This window comes from Podarcis gaigeae, assembly GCF_964106915.1.
Source record: "Podarcis gaigeae genome assembly, chromosome: 8".
Lineage (NCBI taxonomy): Eukaryota > Metazoa > Chordata > Lepidosauria > Squamata > Lacertidae > Podarcis > Podarcis gaigeae.
The window spans coordinates 70,205,926-70,223,049 of record NC_139684.1 but is presented as its reverse complement, the minus strand read 5'-3'; the positions used below and the strand labels follow the sequence as shown (position 1 = coordinate 70,223,049).

The window sequence follows — 17,124 nt, the reverse complement described above, 5'->3', positions numbered from 1 at the left end:
TACTGTTTAACACAGGATCTTTTTCCTGAACGAGTACAAGGGGGAAAAGCCACACTCATGCAGCCTTCTTACTTGTGAACATCACGCATAGGTCCATTCAGCCATGTCTTCGTAGAAACTGATTTAATAACAAACAAGAGCTGATACCTACCCCTTTGCTAGCATTGCTGGGGATATGGGGTGGGACAAATGAAGATGGGTTGGATAAAGTATTGATTCTGTATTTATCGTTAGCTGCCGGGTGCCAGTTGTTAAGAAGATGGAAATATTTACTGGGGACAAATAAGGATTTATGGTACAGTCAAAATGGCCTATAACTGTTGCTCAGAAATCAAGGTGTAGTAAGTCACACTTAGAAACCCCCCCCCCCCCTGAAATCCATGATTAACTCAGTATCAGATGATTTTGCCAGGTCTACTGTTTTTTGTAGGGTTTTGCTGCACCAGAAAGTTCCCCTGAAGAATTCATTGGCAGGATTGAACTCCCTGCCCATCAGCTGGTGGGTGGCAGGTTCAATCCTGCATTTTGCAGGGTCTGGCTGCACCAGTGACTTCCCCACAGGGAACAAAGGCACTGCTGAGCCAAATAGGATTGAACCCCCCAGCCAAATGCTGATGGACACAGAGTTTATTCCTGTTTTCTCGTTGGTTGGATGCACAACTCACATCTCTGTCTGCCCCTACACCTAATATCAGGTGTGGGGAAGGTGGGCATGGGGTTCCTCACCCCTGCTCTGCTCTACAATTGGCCTGGATCCAATTTTATGCTACAACATGCTAGACTTTGGCGAATTTCCTTAAAAATAGCTCCAAAACTGTAAGAAAAGCTCCACAACTTTGGTAAAAAATACCAAAACACCACCCAATTTTGAGGCAACTGATGAACACAGCTATGTTACCATATATTTATTTAAAATATTTGTAGGCTATGTTTAGGAGTATACCCTTTCAAGATGGCTTCCAATAAAAATCACCGATGTACACTATATTCACAAATAAAATGATAACAAACCAGGATCTAAAAAGACAGACAGCTGCCCGAGGGATGCTTGGCCAAAAGTCCATTGAGCTCAATAGCAGCAGAATCCAAATAAAGAAATGCTTTTAGGAAAAAGCTAGTGGAAACAGGAGAGTTTTCAGATCTTTCCCCCCGAATGCAATAAGTAACAAAATAAAATAAAGATTGGGGATCCAGTACTGAGCAGGAGGTTGGACTAGGTGTCATCCAAAGTATTTTTCCAAGCAGGCAGCTGCTATTTCCCCATAGTCAATTAACAATTAACTTGTTTAAAACCATTCCGCTTGGAATGTAAACATGTCAGGTGATTTATACTTAGGTTTTTACTGTTTTGTGCATTGACTTAATGATCGCCCTGCAGTGTATTTTTGCGTGTTTACTCAGAGGTAAGAGAACTCCCTGACAAGTATGCTTTGAATTGTAGGCTCCGTCATCCTAGTGTTTTTGACTGTAGGCCTAAGTCAAGAGACAGTTTGGGGGAACGGACTCCATAGTAGCAGCCCATTATCAGCCACTAGAAAAGGGCAGTGGGGATGTCTTTCCACTTTGGATGAGATCCTGCACAACTCTCAGGAGCTAGAGACTGCTGACCTTCAACACATTTGGGAGGATTCCTTCTGTTTACACAGGGCCTGCCCCAGCAGGAGGTTGGGTTGGGTGCTCAGGGGCTGTGCTCAGAAGGAGGGGTTTTGGCTTTTCAAACAGGCGGTGACTAAGTCAATTAATTGTTTAATTATGTAATGATTGTTTGTAACTTTGGAACTGTCAGCATGCACTTGCCAAATCCAGCGTGTGCAGTTCTGTTATGTATACCTGCGGAGGGAGTACATGTGCGCACACACCCATGGATGCAAATCCATGCACGGCCCTGACCATGGAAGTGATAGAGATTGTGCAGCTAAGCTTACTTCTGCACTTTGAATCGGCCCTGCAAAGCTGTCTCTTTGGCCCCATCTGCACTATGTATTTAAAACAGTAACATACTACTTTAAACAACTATAGCAGGGGTCAGCAAACTTTTTCAGCAGGGGGCCGGTCCACTGTCCCTCAGACCTTGGGGGGGGGGGCTGGGCTATATTTTGAAAAATTAAATAAATAAATGAACAAATTCCTATGCCCCACAAATAACCCAGAGATGCATTTTAAATAAAAGCACAAATTCTACTCATGTAAATACACGCTGATTCCCGGACTGTTCATGGGCCGGATTTAGAAGGTGATTGGGCAGGATTCGGCCCCTGGGCCTTAATTTGCCTCCCCATGAACTATACTATAGCATCTCTCAAAGAATAGAATCCTGGGAACTGCTGTTTGTTAATAATAATAATAATAATAATAATAATAATAATAATAATTTTTTATTTATACCCCGCCCTCCCCAGCCAAGGCCGGGCTCAGAGCGGCTTACAAGCAATAATAAAAACAAGATGAATGATTACAACTTAAAAACAAAAATAAAATACAACATTAAAATAATGGAACATTAAAATATTAAAATGTAGCCTCATCGCAGGAGGAGAAGGAAAAGAAAGAAAGAGGGGGAAAAGAGAGAGAGAGAGAGAGGGAGGGAATCAAATTGGCTCCAAGCCAAAGGCCAGGCGGAACAACTCTGTCTTACAGGCCCTGCGGAAAGAAATCAGATCCTGCAGGGCCCTGGTCTCATGAGGCAGAGCGTTCCACCAGGCCGGAGCCAGAGTTGAAAAGGCCCTGGCTCTGGTCGAAGCCAATCTAACTTCCTTAGGGCCTGGGACCCCTAGGGTGTTGTTATTTATGGACCTTGAGGCTCTCCGTGGGGCATACCAGGAGAGGCGGTCCCGTAGGTACGAGGGTCCTAGGCCGTGAAGGGCTTTAAAGGTCAAAAGCAGCACCTTAAATCTGACCCTGTACTCCACCGGGAGCCAGTGCAGCTTGAAAAGCACTGGGTGAATATGCTCCCATGGCAGAGACCCCGTGAGGAGCCTCGCTGCAGCATTCTGTACCCGCTGGAGTTTCTGGGACAGCTTCAAGGGCAGCCCCGCATAGAGTGAATTACAGTAGTCAAGCCTGGAGATGACCGTCGCATGGATCACTGTGGCCAGGTCGGGGCGGGAAAGGTAAGGGACCAACTGCTTGATGCGGCGAAGGTGGAAAAATGTCGCCTTGGCTGTTGCTGCAACTTGCGCCTCCATGGAAAGGGAGGCGTCAAGGATTACACCCAAACTCTTAACGGAAGGCAATGGCACTAATTGGGCCCCCGCAAGAGAAGGGAGTTGGTCCCTCATCCCCATGCCATCCCGACCTAGCCATAGGACCTCTGTCTTCGAAGGATTTAGTTTTAATCGGCTCCCACGAAACCATCCAGCCACAGCTTCCAAGCATCTGGTCAGTGTGTTCGGGGCCGAGTCAGTGTGGCCATCCATCAGCAGATAGAGCTGAGTGTCATCAGCATATTGGTGACAGCCCAGCCCAAAGCTCCGGATAATCTGGGCAAGGGGGCGCATAAAGATGTTAAAAAGCATCGGGGAGAGAACTGCGCCCTTAAGGGTGCTGAGAGCTGTTGGGAGAACCCCATTCCCCTCAAGGAATGGTTTAACAGCCAATCTTTCTTCCCAGGGAACTCTGGGAATCGCAGCTCTATGAGAAGGATAGAGTTCTCTCAATAACTCTCAAGATACAGTGCCCAGGATTCTTTGGGGGAAAGCCAAGTGGTATGGTGCCATTTTAAATGTGTAGTGTAGATGGGGTCTTAACAAGAGTCTTACTTGCTTAAAAGTCAAAATGAGTGTGCCGTGTTGCATCTGTCCTGGAAGAGTATTCCACGGCATGGGACTGGCATGATATTAGATGCCTGACTTGTAGTTGAGGCCAGCTGGGCCTCTGTAACTGGTGGCAGTTCCTCCTCAGACTGAGCTGGAAGGTATCCTGGACCCAAGTGATTCAGGGAATTGTGAATAAAAACAAGAGCTGTGAACCTAGCCAGTTCAGATGCTCTAGCAGAGGCAGAGCCATAGCTAGGTGATCTTGCGCCCCTGGCAGAATCGTCCAGATTGCGCCCCCTTGCCACGGACAAATTAGCTCTTCTTTCCACCTCTCCTCCAACCCCTCCTCCACCCATTCAATTCACCCTCTATTTAAAACCATTTCCTATGAGGCAATAATCAATATTTATATTTATGGACATATTTTTAGCTGATTTTGTGCCTCCTTCATCACCTGTGCCCCTGGCAGGGGCCCACCTCATCACCCCCTAACTATGGCCCTGAGCAGAGGTGTCATATGCTATACGTTTCCGAGCACAATTCAAAGTATTGGTGCTGACCTTTAAAGCCCTAAACGGCCTCGGCCCAGTATACCTGAAGGAGCGTCTCCACCCCCATTGTTCTGCCCGTACACTGAGGTCCAGCGCCGAGGGCCTTCTGGCGGTTCCCTCATTGCGAGAAGCAAAGCTACAGGGAACCAGGCAGAGGTCCTTTTCGGTGGTGGAACGCCCTCCCTGTGGAACGCCCTCCCATCAGATGTCAAAGCGATCAACAACTATCTGACATTCAGAAGACATCTTAAGGCATCCCTGTTCAGGGAAGTTTTTAACGTGTGATTTTAGTGTATTTTTTGGTTTCTGTGGAAGCTGCCCAGAGTGGCTGGGGAAACCCAGCCATATGGGTGGGGTACAAATTATTATTATTATTATTATTATTATTATTATTATCAACAACTGTACCCAGCACCAGTCTAGCTGCTACTTTCTGCACACGCTAGAGCTTCCAGACGAGGCCCAAGGGCAGCCTCACATAATAATCCAGTCCTGAGGTGACCAGTAGCTGGACTATGGTGGGCAAGTAACCTTATACAGTGCTACCTTGGGTTAAGTACTTAATTCGTCCTGGAGGTCCGTTTGTAACCTGAAACTGTTCTTAATCTGAAGCACCACTTTAGCTAATGGAGCCTCCTGCTGTTGCCGCACCGCCAGAGGGAAGGATGGGATATGGGATGGCTCACCAATTGGTTACCTAATGTCACAGGACTCAAAGGGATACTATTGTCTTGCTTGTTTTTCTTGACAGTAGTGGTAATGGTTTTATGTATGATGCCATGTATCATTTCATGTTTTAGAAGTACAATTAGCAAGATGGTTTCAAATGAAACTCTACCTCATATCATGGCCCTATACAGAGCTTTACCTCAGGAATATGATGAAGGTCAAGCTATCAAGGACACTTGGGATGAAGGTCCTTGAGCTTGAAAGGGGGGAATGAGGCATCTAGTCATAAGCCTGCATTTTTTATCAGAGCTTCTATATATTGCAATCAAGGCTTGTATTTAAAAATGAGCTTAAAAAAAGGATTTTCAAATGTTTCATGCCAGGCAGAAAGAACCTTGGCAAGAGGTTTTTCTCCTAAGACAAGGGGGCCCCCTGATTTATAGTAGAAAAACAATTCTCAAAGTCATAAAAAGGGAGAATTACATATGCTGCCCTTGCAGACTGAGAAAACACAATTAAAGGCAAGGGTAAATAGTAAAATAATACCAATGTGCCTCTCAGTAAAATGAGCCAGATCTTCTTTCCAAGGTTGAAAGGCCAAGAGCAGTGAAAAAGGCAACTGGCTTGGCTAGAAGAAAAAAGAGCATTTTTGGGAAATTTTCTAAAGCTGTTTCTTTCTTAAACTGAGAGAGTTAAAAAGGTTAAATGTTGGGAAGAGCTAATGGGAGAAGCATCTAGCTGGCTGGGAAAGGAGGGGGAAAGGGGGGAGGTGTAAACTGAAGAGGCTTCTTTTTAAAAGCTGTTTTTTACTGAGTTCCTTTTTACTTTACAAAGGCTTTATTCTTTTAAAAGGCTACCTATGATAAGTGAATGAAATATATTAGCTTAAATATATTGGCTTAAATGTAATTATGCAAAGGATTTAAGGAATGCTAGATTCTTATTTCATATGGTTGTAAGAGTTGTATTTATCCTGAAATTAAGTCAGCCACCAGCCTAGCCCCCCTGCTAGACAGAAGACGCCATCCAAGCACTCTTGATATATATGGTTGTCAGGCATTTGTTTAGAAACTTTCAAATGAAGGAAATCTTTCAATATTGATGTGAAACTCAAGATCCTTGACATCTGTTGAACATAAAAATGTAAGATTAAACATTTGTTTTAGAAGGCAATAGGGCAAGGAGGGCAAGAGGTGAGCTGGTAATTAAGATTCCATGTAAGATATATTATTACTTATTTGTCACATATATAGCTCTTTGTCTCCCTTATAAGGGCAAGGAAGTGGGTGTATCTTTTGTGGGTGTATCTTTTGTGATTGGTTCTACCAAACAGCCAATAGGAATTTCAACCAGGCTGATTGGACAGAGGCAGCCACAGGAGGAGCAAAGGGGGCTGGATTAAGGGAATATAAGTGCTGGCCAGGATGGCAAGAGGCCAGGCCAGAGCTTGGTAACCATATACCACTGAGCCTCTCATTTATTTGTCTGACAAATAAATTATTATTTTAATTTCTCTATTGCTGCGTTGAATATTTCATTCCAGCTAAGCGTTAACCACAAGCAGGGTGCTACATTTTATGGTGCCGTGACTCGGATAAGTGGTCTGCTGGAACGCAGCCCCTTCGCCCTACTGGGCAGGGTACAAGAGAGAGGACCACTGCTTACCCAGCGCGCACTGGTAAATTTTTCCAGGGGGAACGCAGAAGACTCGTCTGTCTGATACCCTGCTCATTGGCGGCGACGGACCGGGGGAAACAGGGAACCAACCAAGGGTAAGTGCACAAAGGGATTTTTGGCCCTCCAATTAATTAGGAGGAAGAGAAGTCTTGATCAAACTTCTGCGTCTCAGTAAGGGGAAACTGAGTACGCTAGGTGGTTGGGTACATCAGATGTTGGTCTGGTGGAGGAAAAGGGAAAATTGGGAGGTAGAGTGTGGTGAAGTATCTAGCGCATTGTATGTGTGAGAAAGTACAGAGCAATCTGTAGCTGACCTGAGTGTGGAGTGGGTAGTACTTCGGTTCCCAGTGAGGCGACTCCATCTGGGCAAGGAAACTCACGAAGTGTGTGCGCGAGTGACTGAGTGGATACTTCACAGGGCCATACAATGGGAGTTGGGGGTTCAAAGGGGGAAAATACACCTCTTGAGTGTATGTTAAATAATTTTAAGAAAGCCTTCTCAGGGGCATATGGAGTCAAAATGACGCCAGAGCGCTTGAGAACGTTATGTGAACTAGAATGGCCGAAACAAAATACTGAATGGCCATCTCAGGGAACTTTTGATATAAATTTAGTAAGCAAACTTTGGTCTAATATCGCCAAAGAAACTGGAGGGTGCCCAGAACAATTTCCATATATAGATTCCTGGCTGAGCACATTAAATAAAAATCCTCCATGGATAAGGGAATGCAAAGTCAAACGATGCAAATTATTGGCTGTAAAAGCTGAAGCTAGGAAAGGAATCTTGCCAAATAAACTCAAACCCATTTTTGAGGGACCAGAGGAAGAGGTGCTTCCACCTCCACCCTATGCTCCACATCGAAGGGAGCTTAATTCAAACACTCCGCCAGTTGTAACCCCAAGGCAAGAAAGTGGAATGAATAATGGGAGTGGAGTCACAGAGCTTGATTCCTTGATAGATTATGATAAATATCTTCAGGAGGCATTGGAGTCCTATAATAAAGCCCAAGCAGAAGTGGTTATTCCACCTGTGACTCCTAATAGACCTGCATCTAAAGTCTCCTTTAGTGGAACAACTGATTGCCCACCCCAAACCCCTGTACATCCAAGTCCTAGAGAATTATTACAGAAGTTACAGGGAGACCTTAATCGGTCAGCAAGCAATACAGCCAGGCGTATAAAGCTGCTAAAAGAACGCCTTGGGACAAATACCATCCCCTATGATTTGAGGCCCCTAGAGCAAAGCGAAGAGAAAGATCACGTAGTAGCCCCTCTTAGAAGAGTATTTGATGCACTTGAGGAGCCTGCGCTGGTTAACGGGCAACCCGGACCACGGCCACCTCGAACTTCGACCCTGCAATATATTCCATTCACAACTACAGATTTGATGAATTGGAAAACACACACCCCATCTTTTGCAGAAAAACCTCAGGCTATGATGGACTTGGTGACTTCAATAGTAAATACTCATAGTCCTACTTGGACAGATTGTCGCCAGCTCCTAAATACTCTTTTCACCACTGAGGAAAGGAGAGACATAATTGAAAAGGCACGAGAGGTAACTAAGAGACTCCTCACTGAATTGATCCCAAGGTTTGGATTACCTAGATGCATTGGAAGTGATAATGGGCCAGCGTTCATTGATCAAGTAGTACAAGATGTATGTCGAGTCCTACAAGTAAAATGGAGACTGCATGCAGCATATAGGCCTCAGAGTTCAGGGAAAACTGAAAGAATGAATCGGACTCTGAAAACCCAATTGGCAAAATTAACCCAGGAAACGGGATTGGGATGGGTAGATGTGTTACCCATAACACTGTTTCGTGTTCGGTGTGCACCCACAAAAAGACTTAAGTTGTCACCTTTTGAGCTCCTGTATGGGAGACCGCCCTCCTTTGTTCAGGATATTCCAGCTGACCTTAAACAAATAGGAGATCATGTGACACAGGGACAAGTGCAATCTCTCTCCCGTGTTTTTGTTTCTCTTAACAGGTGGGCCCTCGAACGCACGCCGTGCAGCATTGCCGAGCCGATTCATCAGTTCCAGGCTGGCGATAGCGTATGGGTGAAAGAGTGGAAACGCGATCCACTTGCACCTAAATGGCGTGGACCTTACACCGTCTTGCTCTCTACTCCAACAGCGGTGAAGGTAGCTGAGGTGACCCCCTGGATTCATCACTCTCGTTTGAAGAAGTCCGAAGGCAGTTGGACGTGCAAAGGTGACCCCTCTAATCCTTTAAAACTAACTCTCTCCAAAAACCCCTGTATCTAGCCCTACCGGGAACGGGCTAGGTCACGGGCAACATTTGACGACCGGCCTGCTGCAGCCACAACCTGGAAGCTGGCTGACCTGCGCACGCCTGAAGCTTGAGGAGCATCTGAACCAGCGACTGTGAACGGAAAGATTCTCTAATACAATTGATTGACTGCCCCCTTGTGGAACAATTATCAGAGATATTACTCATTGGGGATCCTCGGGATATATGTTTTGGTCTTGGTGGTACCCCATTTCTGTCACTGGGGGAATTATATTGGGGCTAATAATTATTTGCTATCACAATAAGGTAATCTTTTGTGGAAGGAATGCATATACTAGACATCAACATGATTTTATTATTAATCCTGATCCCTTGGGAAGGGGAAGGGTCCTTGAATCTGACCAAATTGGCTAAATATGGATTCAGCCATGACCACAATATGTGGGTAGGTTTAGCTGAAATGGTAGCCAATGTTGCAAATAGGACCAATTGCCTTGTTTGCTCTCTTGGGCCAGATGATTCAGAGGGAGGTATGCCCTTATTACCGATACCATTAGATGCCATTGGTATGGTAAGCGAAATGCCACACCAAACAGAAATACAGAATTTCCCCGGATGGAACTCAACTAAACCATTACGAGTTATACCTGTACAAGGGGAATTCTGTGTACATAAATCATCAGATGCAGCTGATTCTCCCATGATAGGCTCTTCTCATTGTCACTATACTTGGGATTATATTAAGAATAGTCATACCTGGGCACACGGTACTACCTATCGAACTCGGAATACCTTGCCCTGTGCACCTCCTTTTATTCACGCATGGAAAGTGGTGTGGAACATAACTGTGACAGAAAAAGGCAATCTAACATACTGCACTGTGAACTCTCTACCTCTTTTGGTATTTCGCCTTCTGTACTCCACGTACCAAAAACCTCAGACCCGATGGTTGTGGTGGATATGTGGAGAATGGGCATACAAAAAGCTCCCTTCCAAATGGAGTGGGACTTGTTTCTTGGGTTGGGTATTACCACCAATGTGGATTATGCCCACTAGTTCGGCCAGGCGAACACGAAGGAATGCTGATATTTCTCATATAGCAGGAGGAAGTACCCAAAGTTGGAGCGGTACTGATGATTGGCCGCCAGAGCGCATTATAGCCTATTATGATCCTGCCTCCTGGAATCCTGGTGAGCTCATACAAGGGGCACGGGATCCTATTTATAATCTAAACAGAATAATTCGATTGCAAGCAGTAGTGGAACTTGTAACCAATGCAACGGCACAGAGTTTGAGACTTATTGCACAACAGTTGGATGAAAGTAGAGCCGCCATTTTGCAGCTGAAAATGGGAATGGATTATGTACTTGCCAGGCAGGGAGGCCTATGTGGAGTCTTGAACTTGACAGGGAATGCCTGTTGCTTTAACATTTCAGATAATGGTGAGGCAATCCGTGTGTTGGCCACAAAGATGGAGAATATAGCACATGTCCCAGTACAAACATGGGAAGGATGGGATATGGGATGGCTCACCAATTGGTTACCTAATGTCACAGGACTCAAAGGGATACTATTGTCTTGCTTGTTTTTCTTGACAGTAGTGGTAATGGTTTTATGTATGATGCCATGTATCATTTCATGTTTTAGAAGTACAATTAGCAAGATGGTTTCAAATGAAACTCTACCTCATATCATGGCCCTATACAGAGCTTTACCTCAGGAATATGATGAAGGTCAAGCTATCAAGGACACTTGGGATGAAGGTCCTTGAGCTTGAAAGGGGGGAATGAGGCATCTAGTCATAAGCCTGCATTTTTTATCAGAGCTTCTATATATTGCAATCAAGGCTTGTATTTAAAAATGAGCTTAAAAAAAGGATTTTCAAATGTTTCATGCCAGGCAGAAAGAACCTTGGCAAGAGGTTTTTCTCCTAAGACAAGGGGGCCCCCTGATTTATAGTAGAAAAACAATTCTCAAAGTCATAAAAAGGGAGAATTACATATGCTGCCCTTGCAGACTGAGAAAACACAATTAAAGGCAAGGGTAAATAGTAAAATAATACCAATGTGCCTCTCAGTAAAATGAGCCAGATCTTCTTTCCAAGGTTGAAAGGCCAAGAGCAGTGAAAAAGGCAACTGGCTTGGCTAGAAGAAAAAAGAGCATTTTTGGGAAATTTTCTAAAGCTGTTTCTTTCTTAAACTGAGAGAGTTAAAAAGGTTAAATGTTGGGAAGAGCTAATGGGAGAAGCATCTAGCTGGCTGGGAAAGGAGGGGGAAAGGGGGGAGGTGTAAACTGAAGAGGCTTCTTTTTAAAAGCTGTTTTTTACTGAGTTCCTTTTTACTTTACAAAGGCTTTATTCTTTTAAAAGGCTACCTATGATAAGTGAATGAAATATATTAGCTTAAATATATTGGCTTAAATGTAATTATGCAAAGGATTTAAGGAATGCTAGATTCTTATTTCATATGGTTGTAAGAGTTGTATTTATCCTGAAATTAAGTCAGCCACCAGCCTAGCCCCCCTGCTAGACAGAAGACGCCATCCAAGCACTCTTGATATATATGGTTGTCAGGCATTTGTTTAGAAACTTTCAAATGAAGGAAATCTTTCAATATTGATGTGAAACTCAAGATCCTTGACATCTGTTGAACATAAAAATGTAAGATTAAACATTTGTTTTAGAAGGCAATAGGGCAAGGAGGGCAAGAGGTGAGCTGGTAATTAAGATTCCATGTAAGATATATTATTACTTATTTGTCACATATATAGCTCTTTGTCTCCCTTATAAGGGCAAGGAAGTGGGTGTATCTTTTGTGGGTGTATCTTTTGTGATTGGTTCTACCAAACAGCCAATAGGAATTTCAACCAGGCTGATTGGACAGAGGCAGCCACAGGAGGAGCAAAGGGGGCTGGATTAAGGGAATATAAGTGCTGGCCAGGATGGCAAGAGGCCAGGCCAGAGCTTGGTAACCATATACCACTGAGCCTCTCATTTATTTGTCTGACAAATAAATTATTATTTTAATTTCTCTATTGCTGCGTTGAATATTTCATTCCAGCTAAGCGTTAACCACAAGCAGGGTGCTACAAGTTCTTAACCCGAGGTACTATTTCTGGGTTAGCGGAGTCTGTAACCTGAAGCGTATGTAACCTGAAGTGTATGTAACCTGAGGGACCACTGTACAGATATGCCCATAGCTGACATACCCGGCCAAGTTGGTAAAAGGCACTCATAGCCACAGAGACCACATTTTGATGCTAACAGTGTTGTACGGATGCTGCGAAAAACTTGCAGGCCTAAGGAGCACCTAGCCAGTAAAAAGTTTGTGAACCAAGAGGCCTCCTCCTCTTTCTTGCTGCTGCTGCCTGCTCACCTGTCCTCTTTGAGCATGCAAGCAGTGACTAGCACAAGGAGATGAAGGAGCACGCACCATTTCCCTGTCTGGAGGTTGGCCGTGGGCTCCCTTGCTGAGGTGTGGGCCTGCTTGAGCCGAATCACAGAGCACACATAGCCCTAGTCATAGCACAAACAAACGATCTATCTAGGCAGTTCTGAGAGAGCCATATAATCATGACAGGAACAAGCTCCACACTTTCATGGGCGGGTAGGATGTCCTTGGCTTGCCCTGGCAGCTGAACCAAAGTCACCTTGTCTGCACTGAGTCACAATGAAATGAGTGACTTGCCCCAAGAAGTCACATGTGAGAAAGTTGGTGGGGAGGACCAGCTTCCTTGTTCTTGCTGCTCAGCAAATGGCCTTTGCTAGAAGCTGTTCCTAAAATAATGTTATGAGTTTTCTATCAGATTTCTGTGAATGGGTCCCCCCCCCCGTCAATGTAGGTTACCTGAGGCATGCTTGGCCAGAGATTTAGATTTATTAATAGTTCTGGCAAAGTTGCCAAGTGCCTTGTATTTTTGTTTCGGGGGAGATTGGATGATTATAACTGATGGTTGGGAAAGGCTGGAGAATCTTTCTGCCCTCCCAGCTGAGGAATGTTGAAATCTAATCAGTGGATGAATGAATGGTTAAGAAAGATTCGAGATATCTTTACTTTTATTCATTGCTTACATTTTAATCCCACCCTTCTTTCAAAATAGCTCAGGGTGTTGTTGTTCATATCCCACCACCAGTTTTATCTCCACAAAAATCCGGTGAGGTAGTTGATATATAATGACTGACCTAAGGTTACCTATTCTGAGAGGGGTTGTGGTGTTGGTCTGTTGCAACAAAAAACCAACCAAGCAAACAAACAAAACAAAGAACCCTGAAAGACCAACATATTAACACATAAACGTAAGGCAGCTTCTAGACTGTCTTGACCGTCAAATTCAAAGTACGCAGTAGAAGTCACTTTGGCATTCTTTGCACAACAAACCCACTTCCAAATGGAGCTTTTTTGTGAGCAAGAAAATGGTAGGAAAACGTACAACAATTGCTTGGCATCACTTGAGGCCCCTACTTGCATTATACATTTTTATGTTATTTCATTTCATTTATTTAATAAAATTTATACCCTGCTTCGCTGTAAAAAACAAACAAAACCGAAGCAATTTACAATACATTTAAAGCAGTATCATACTACTTTAAACGGTCATGGCTTCCCCCAAGGATTCTTGGGAGTGCTAACAGTTGTTAGAAGACCCCTATTTCCATCATAGAGCTACAATTCGCAGGGTTTCCTGGGAGGAGGGATTGCCTGTTAAACCGCTCTGAGATTATCAATAGAAGTAGAAATTAAAAACAAGGGTATTTTTTTGTTTTTTAACAGAATATAAAGAAAATTGTCAAAATGCATTATAAGCTAAAATTACAGATTAAAACACATTTCAGCTTTACATGTCTGGGTAGGTTTGGCTAAACAATAAAGTTTTTAGCTGGTGTTGAAAAAGAGTACAGTGAAGGTAACTTCCTAATGTCAAGAGGCAGGGAGTTCCGCAGTGTAGAAGCTGCCACACTAAAAGATCAATTCCTTACAAATACGTAAAAGGCACCATGCTCCACTTTTTAAAGTGCAAGTTCTGCAGACTGAAGCACTTCAGTAGGCATACGTGAAGCAAATATGAATCCATTTTGTAAAAATGAACGAAAAGTGAAGCCAGCCACACACCGTGCAAATTCCCCTCTATACATTTATGAAACATTTATGTTTGGGTTGTTGCCGAGGGCGTAGGAAAAGCACTCTGTGGCCCCATCCCACTTGTTCCAGACTTAAAAGTAGCAAAATAAAAGTGCAAACTTCCTGAATTGTTCTCTTGTATTTACTTTTCCTCTTGGCCTTTGGAGGCTGGCTTTCCTGCTACGCTTCCCACTCTCTTGCCTTGGTGTTTGCTTTTAATTAAAAGCAAAAGAGGCAGCTGAGGGGAGACCCGAGTCAATTTAGCTCCGTTTATTGGAGAGCAGCCATTTTGGAGGCTTGCTCCACTTCCCCCAACATTGCTCACAACTTGGAGCGCTATTCGTAATTAGCTGGTCTTTGCTCATCATCCTTGGTCTTTGCTTTGACATAAACATGCACAGCAAGTTCCTACATGGTCTAATTAAACACCTCTCCCCCATGAGGAGGATGTGAAAGGCTTGTAATACCTGCTGGAATAAGAGAGCGCGGACAGGGTGCAGCTGAGGTCTACTCCTGTTGGTAGTTTCAACAGGAGGCGAGCCAGAAGATGGGCTCGTTTCACCTCTCCTGCCCTCAGCAAAGGGCTTCAGAACCAGCTCTTCACAGGGCTTGGCATCTGAAGCCTGTTTTAAGCGCCAGGGATCTGGCCTGGGAGCATGTGGTGCAGTGTGTCAATACGAGAGAGAAAGAGAGAGAGAGAGAGAGAGAGAGAGAGAGAGAGAGAGAGAGAGAGTTTGTGGGCATGTGAAGACTACAGTGGTACCTTGGATTAAGTACTTAATTCGTTCTGGAGGTCCGTTCTTAACCTGAAACAGGTATGTATCCTGAAGCATATGTAACCCAAGGTAGTACTGTGTGGTACCTCGGGTTACATACGCTTCAGGTTACAGACTCCGTTAACCCAGAAATAGTACCTCGGGTTAAGAACTTTGCTTCAGGATGAGAACAGAAATCGTGCTCTGGCAGCGTGGCGGCAGCAGGAGGCCCCATTAGCTAAAGTGGTGCTTCAGGTTAAGAACAGTTTCAGATTAAGAACGGACCTCCGGAAAAAATTAAGTACTTAACCCAAGGTACCACTGTATGTTTTTTTCTTTTAAAATCATGCTAAAAAGTGGGGGTCGTCTTGTACTGTACATGTGTAGTGCATAGGGTAGACGTTTGATTGGTTGCTCAACAACTCTGTGCCATCTCCCCCCATTTTGTTAAATTTGAGTCCCCCAAAATAGGGGGCGTCCTATACATGGGGGCGTCTTATAAACAGAAAAGTATGGTATTTGTTTTTTTTAAAATGAAAAGTGAAAATCTCTAACCGTTTTAATTGTGCAGGGCAAGCATCGACATAGGTTACTGGGCACCATTCACTAAGAACCAAACTTGACCCCCCCCCCCAGGGCTGCTTCTAGGTTGCATCCACACACAACTCCTACCATCCCTGGTCATGCTTGTTGGGCTGATACGAGTTCTAGTTCTGCGACACCTGGAGACAAAACCAAAGGTTCTCCACACCTGGCCTATGTGATGCAGTTAAATCATTTTAAAATACAGTGGTATCTCGGTTGTCAAACGTAATCTGTTCTGGAAGACCGTTCGGCTTCCGAAACGTTCGAAAACCGAGGTGCGGCTTCCCATTGGTTGCAAGAGATTCTTGCAGTCAGCGGAAGCTGCGGCGCACAATTGAATTCCAAAGAGCATTCGAAAATGGAAAAATTTACTTCCAGGTTTTTGGCGTTTGAGAACCGAAACGTTCAACAATGGAGGCATTTGGGAACTGAGGTACCACTGTATATGACTCTGCCTATTTCTGCGTTCTGGATTTTTGGTAAAGATTCGAAGCACTGAGCTTTGTGAACTCAGGCGTCATCTTTGATTATATTTTGGCGCTTCCTTAAAACACGTTTATTTAAGAAGGCCTTTGCAGCTGTGCCATTCCGATTCTGCTTCTTCACCGCTGCAGCTGCGTTTTATTCTGAATATTGTTTGCGCTTTTTCTTTTTTGTACATTGTTGTGTCTTTGTTATAGCGGCTTCAGTGAAGAGGCGGCATAGAAATGTTTGAAATATTACAGCTAAGGAGGTTCCTCATCCCCTTTAGGCCCCAGACAACAAAATTTACAGCTACAGGCCTGCCAGGAAGTACCACTGTGGGAAGGAACATTTGTCAAATTAAGCCGAGATTAACTTTACATGGTTAACCTTACTCTGGAAGGGAAAGCTCTGCAGCCCCACCCAGTGAACTGTCTGCCTTCAATCCATGTGTGGAGTGGGATGCAACTGCATGCTTCAGCTTCAGCTGTGAACAGAAACCTCCCAACTTGTTTCATGCGCTCGCTCTATTCATCTGGGGACCCTGCTTTTTGCAGTGTTCCTGATCATGTATTCAGATGCGGGTGGCGCTGTGGTCTAAACCAGTGAGCCTCTTGGACTTGCCAATCAAAAGGTTGGCGGTTCGAATCCCCGCAACAGAGTGAGTGCCTGTTGCTCTGTCCCTGCTCCTGCCAACCTAGCAGTTCAAAAGCATGCCAGTGCAAGTAGATAAATAGGTACCACTGCAGCGGGAAGGTAAATAGTGTTTCCGTGTGCTCTGGCACTCGTCACGGTGTCCCGCTGCACCAGAAGTGGTTTAGTCCTCCTGGCCACATGACCCGGAAAGCTGTCTGTGGACAAACACCAGCTCCCTTGGCCTAAAGCGAGATGAGTGCCGCAACCCCATAGTTGCCTTTGACTGGACTTAACTGTCCAGGGGTCCTTTACCTTTTACCTATTCAGAATTTATGTGGGTGCGGCAATATCTGAAAAACCACCTCCATCTCGACAGACTGGTTTTAAGACTGGCAGAGGAGTCTCTCTGGATAGTTCCACCACTTTCGATAATGTGAAGAATGGGAACTGTTTTTATGGAATCTTCTAAATTGTGTTACTCCCTCCTCACAGATCTAGCGCCACCATTATTCAGTTTCTGCCATATGCTGAAGGCACACCTCTTTATCCTGACCTACCGGCAGTGAAAGTTCTTTTTGCTGGGACCTATCTCTTTTGCTGAATCGATATTCTTCTAATCTGGTTTTACTTGTTTTAATGATTGCAACTGTTTTATTTGT

At 44.4% G+C, this 17,124-nt stretch overlaps 1 long non-coding RNA gene across 1 annotated transcript in view; it reads left to right on the top strand.

Annotated features, from left to right (window-relative positions):
* The first annotated feature begins 1,359 nt into the window (after window positions 1-1,359).
* LOC310850004 overlaps window positions 1,360-17,124 on the top strand; it is a 102,142-nt gene continuing 86,377 nt past the window's right edge. Inside the window, exon 1 of the long non-coding RNA XR_014567189.1 lies at window positions 1,360-1,403. This is a non-coding gene — a long non-coding RNA (uncharacterized lncRNA). The remainder of the gene's footprint in view (window positions 1,404-17,124) is intronic.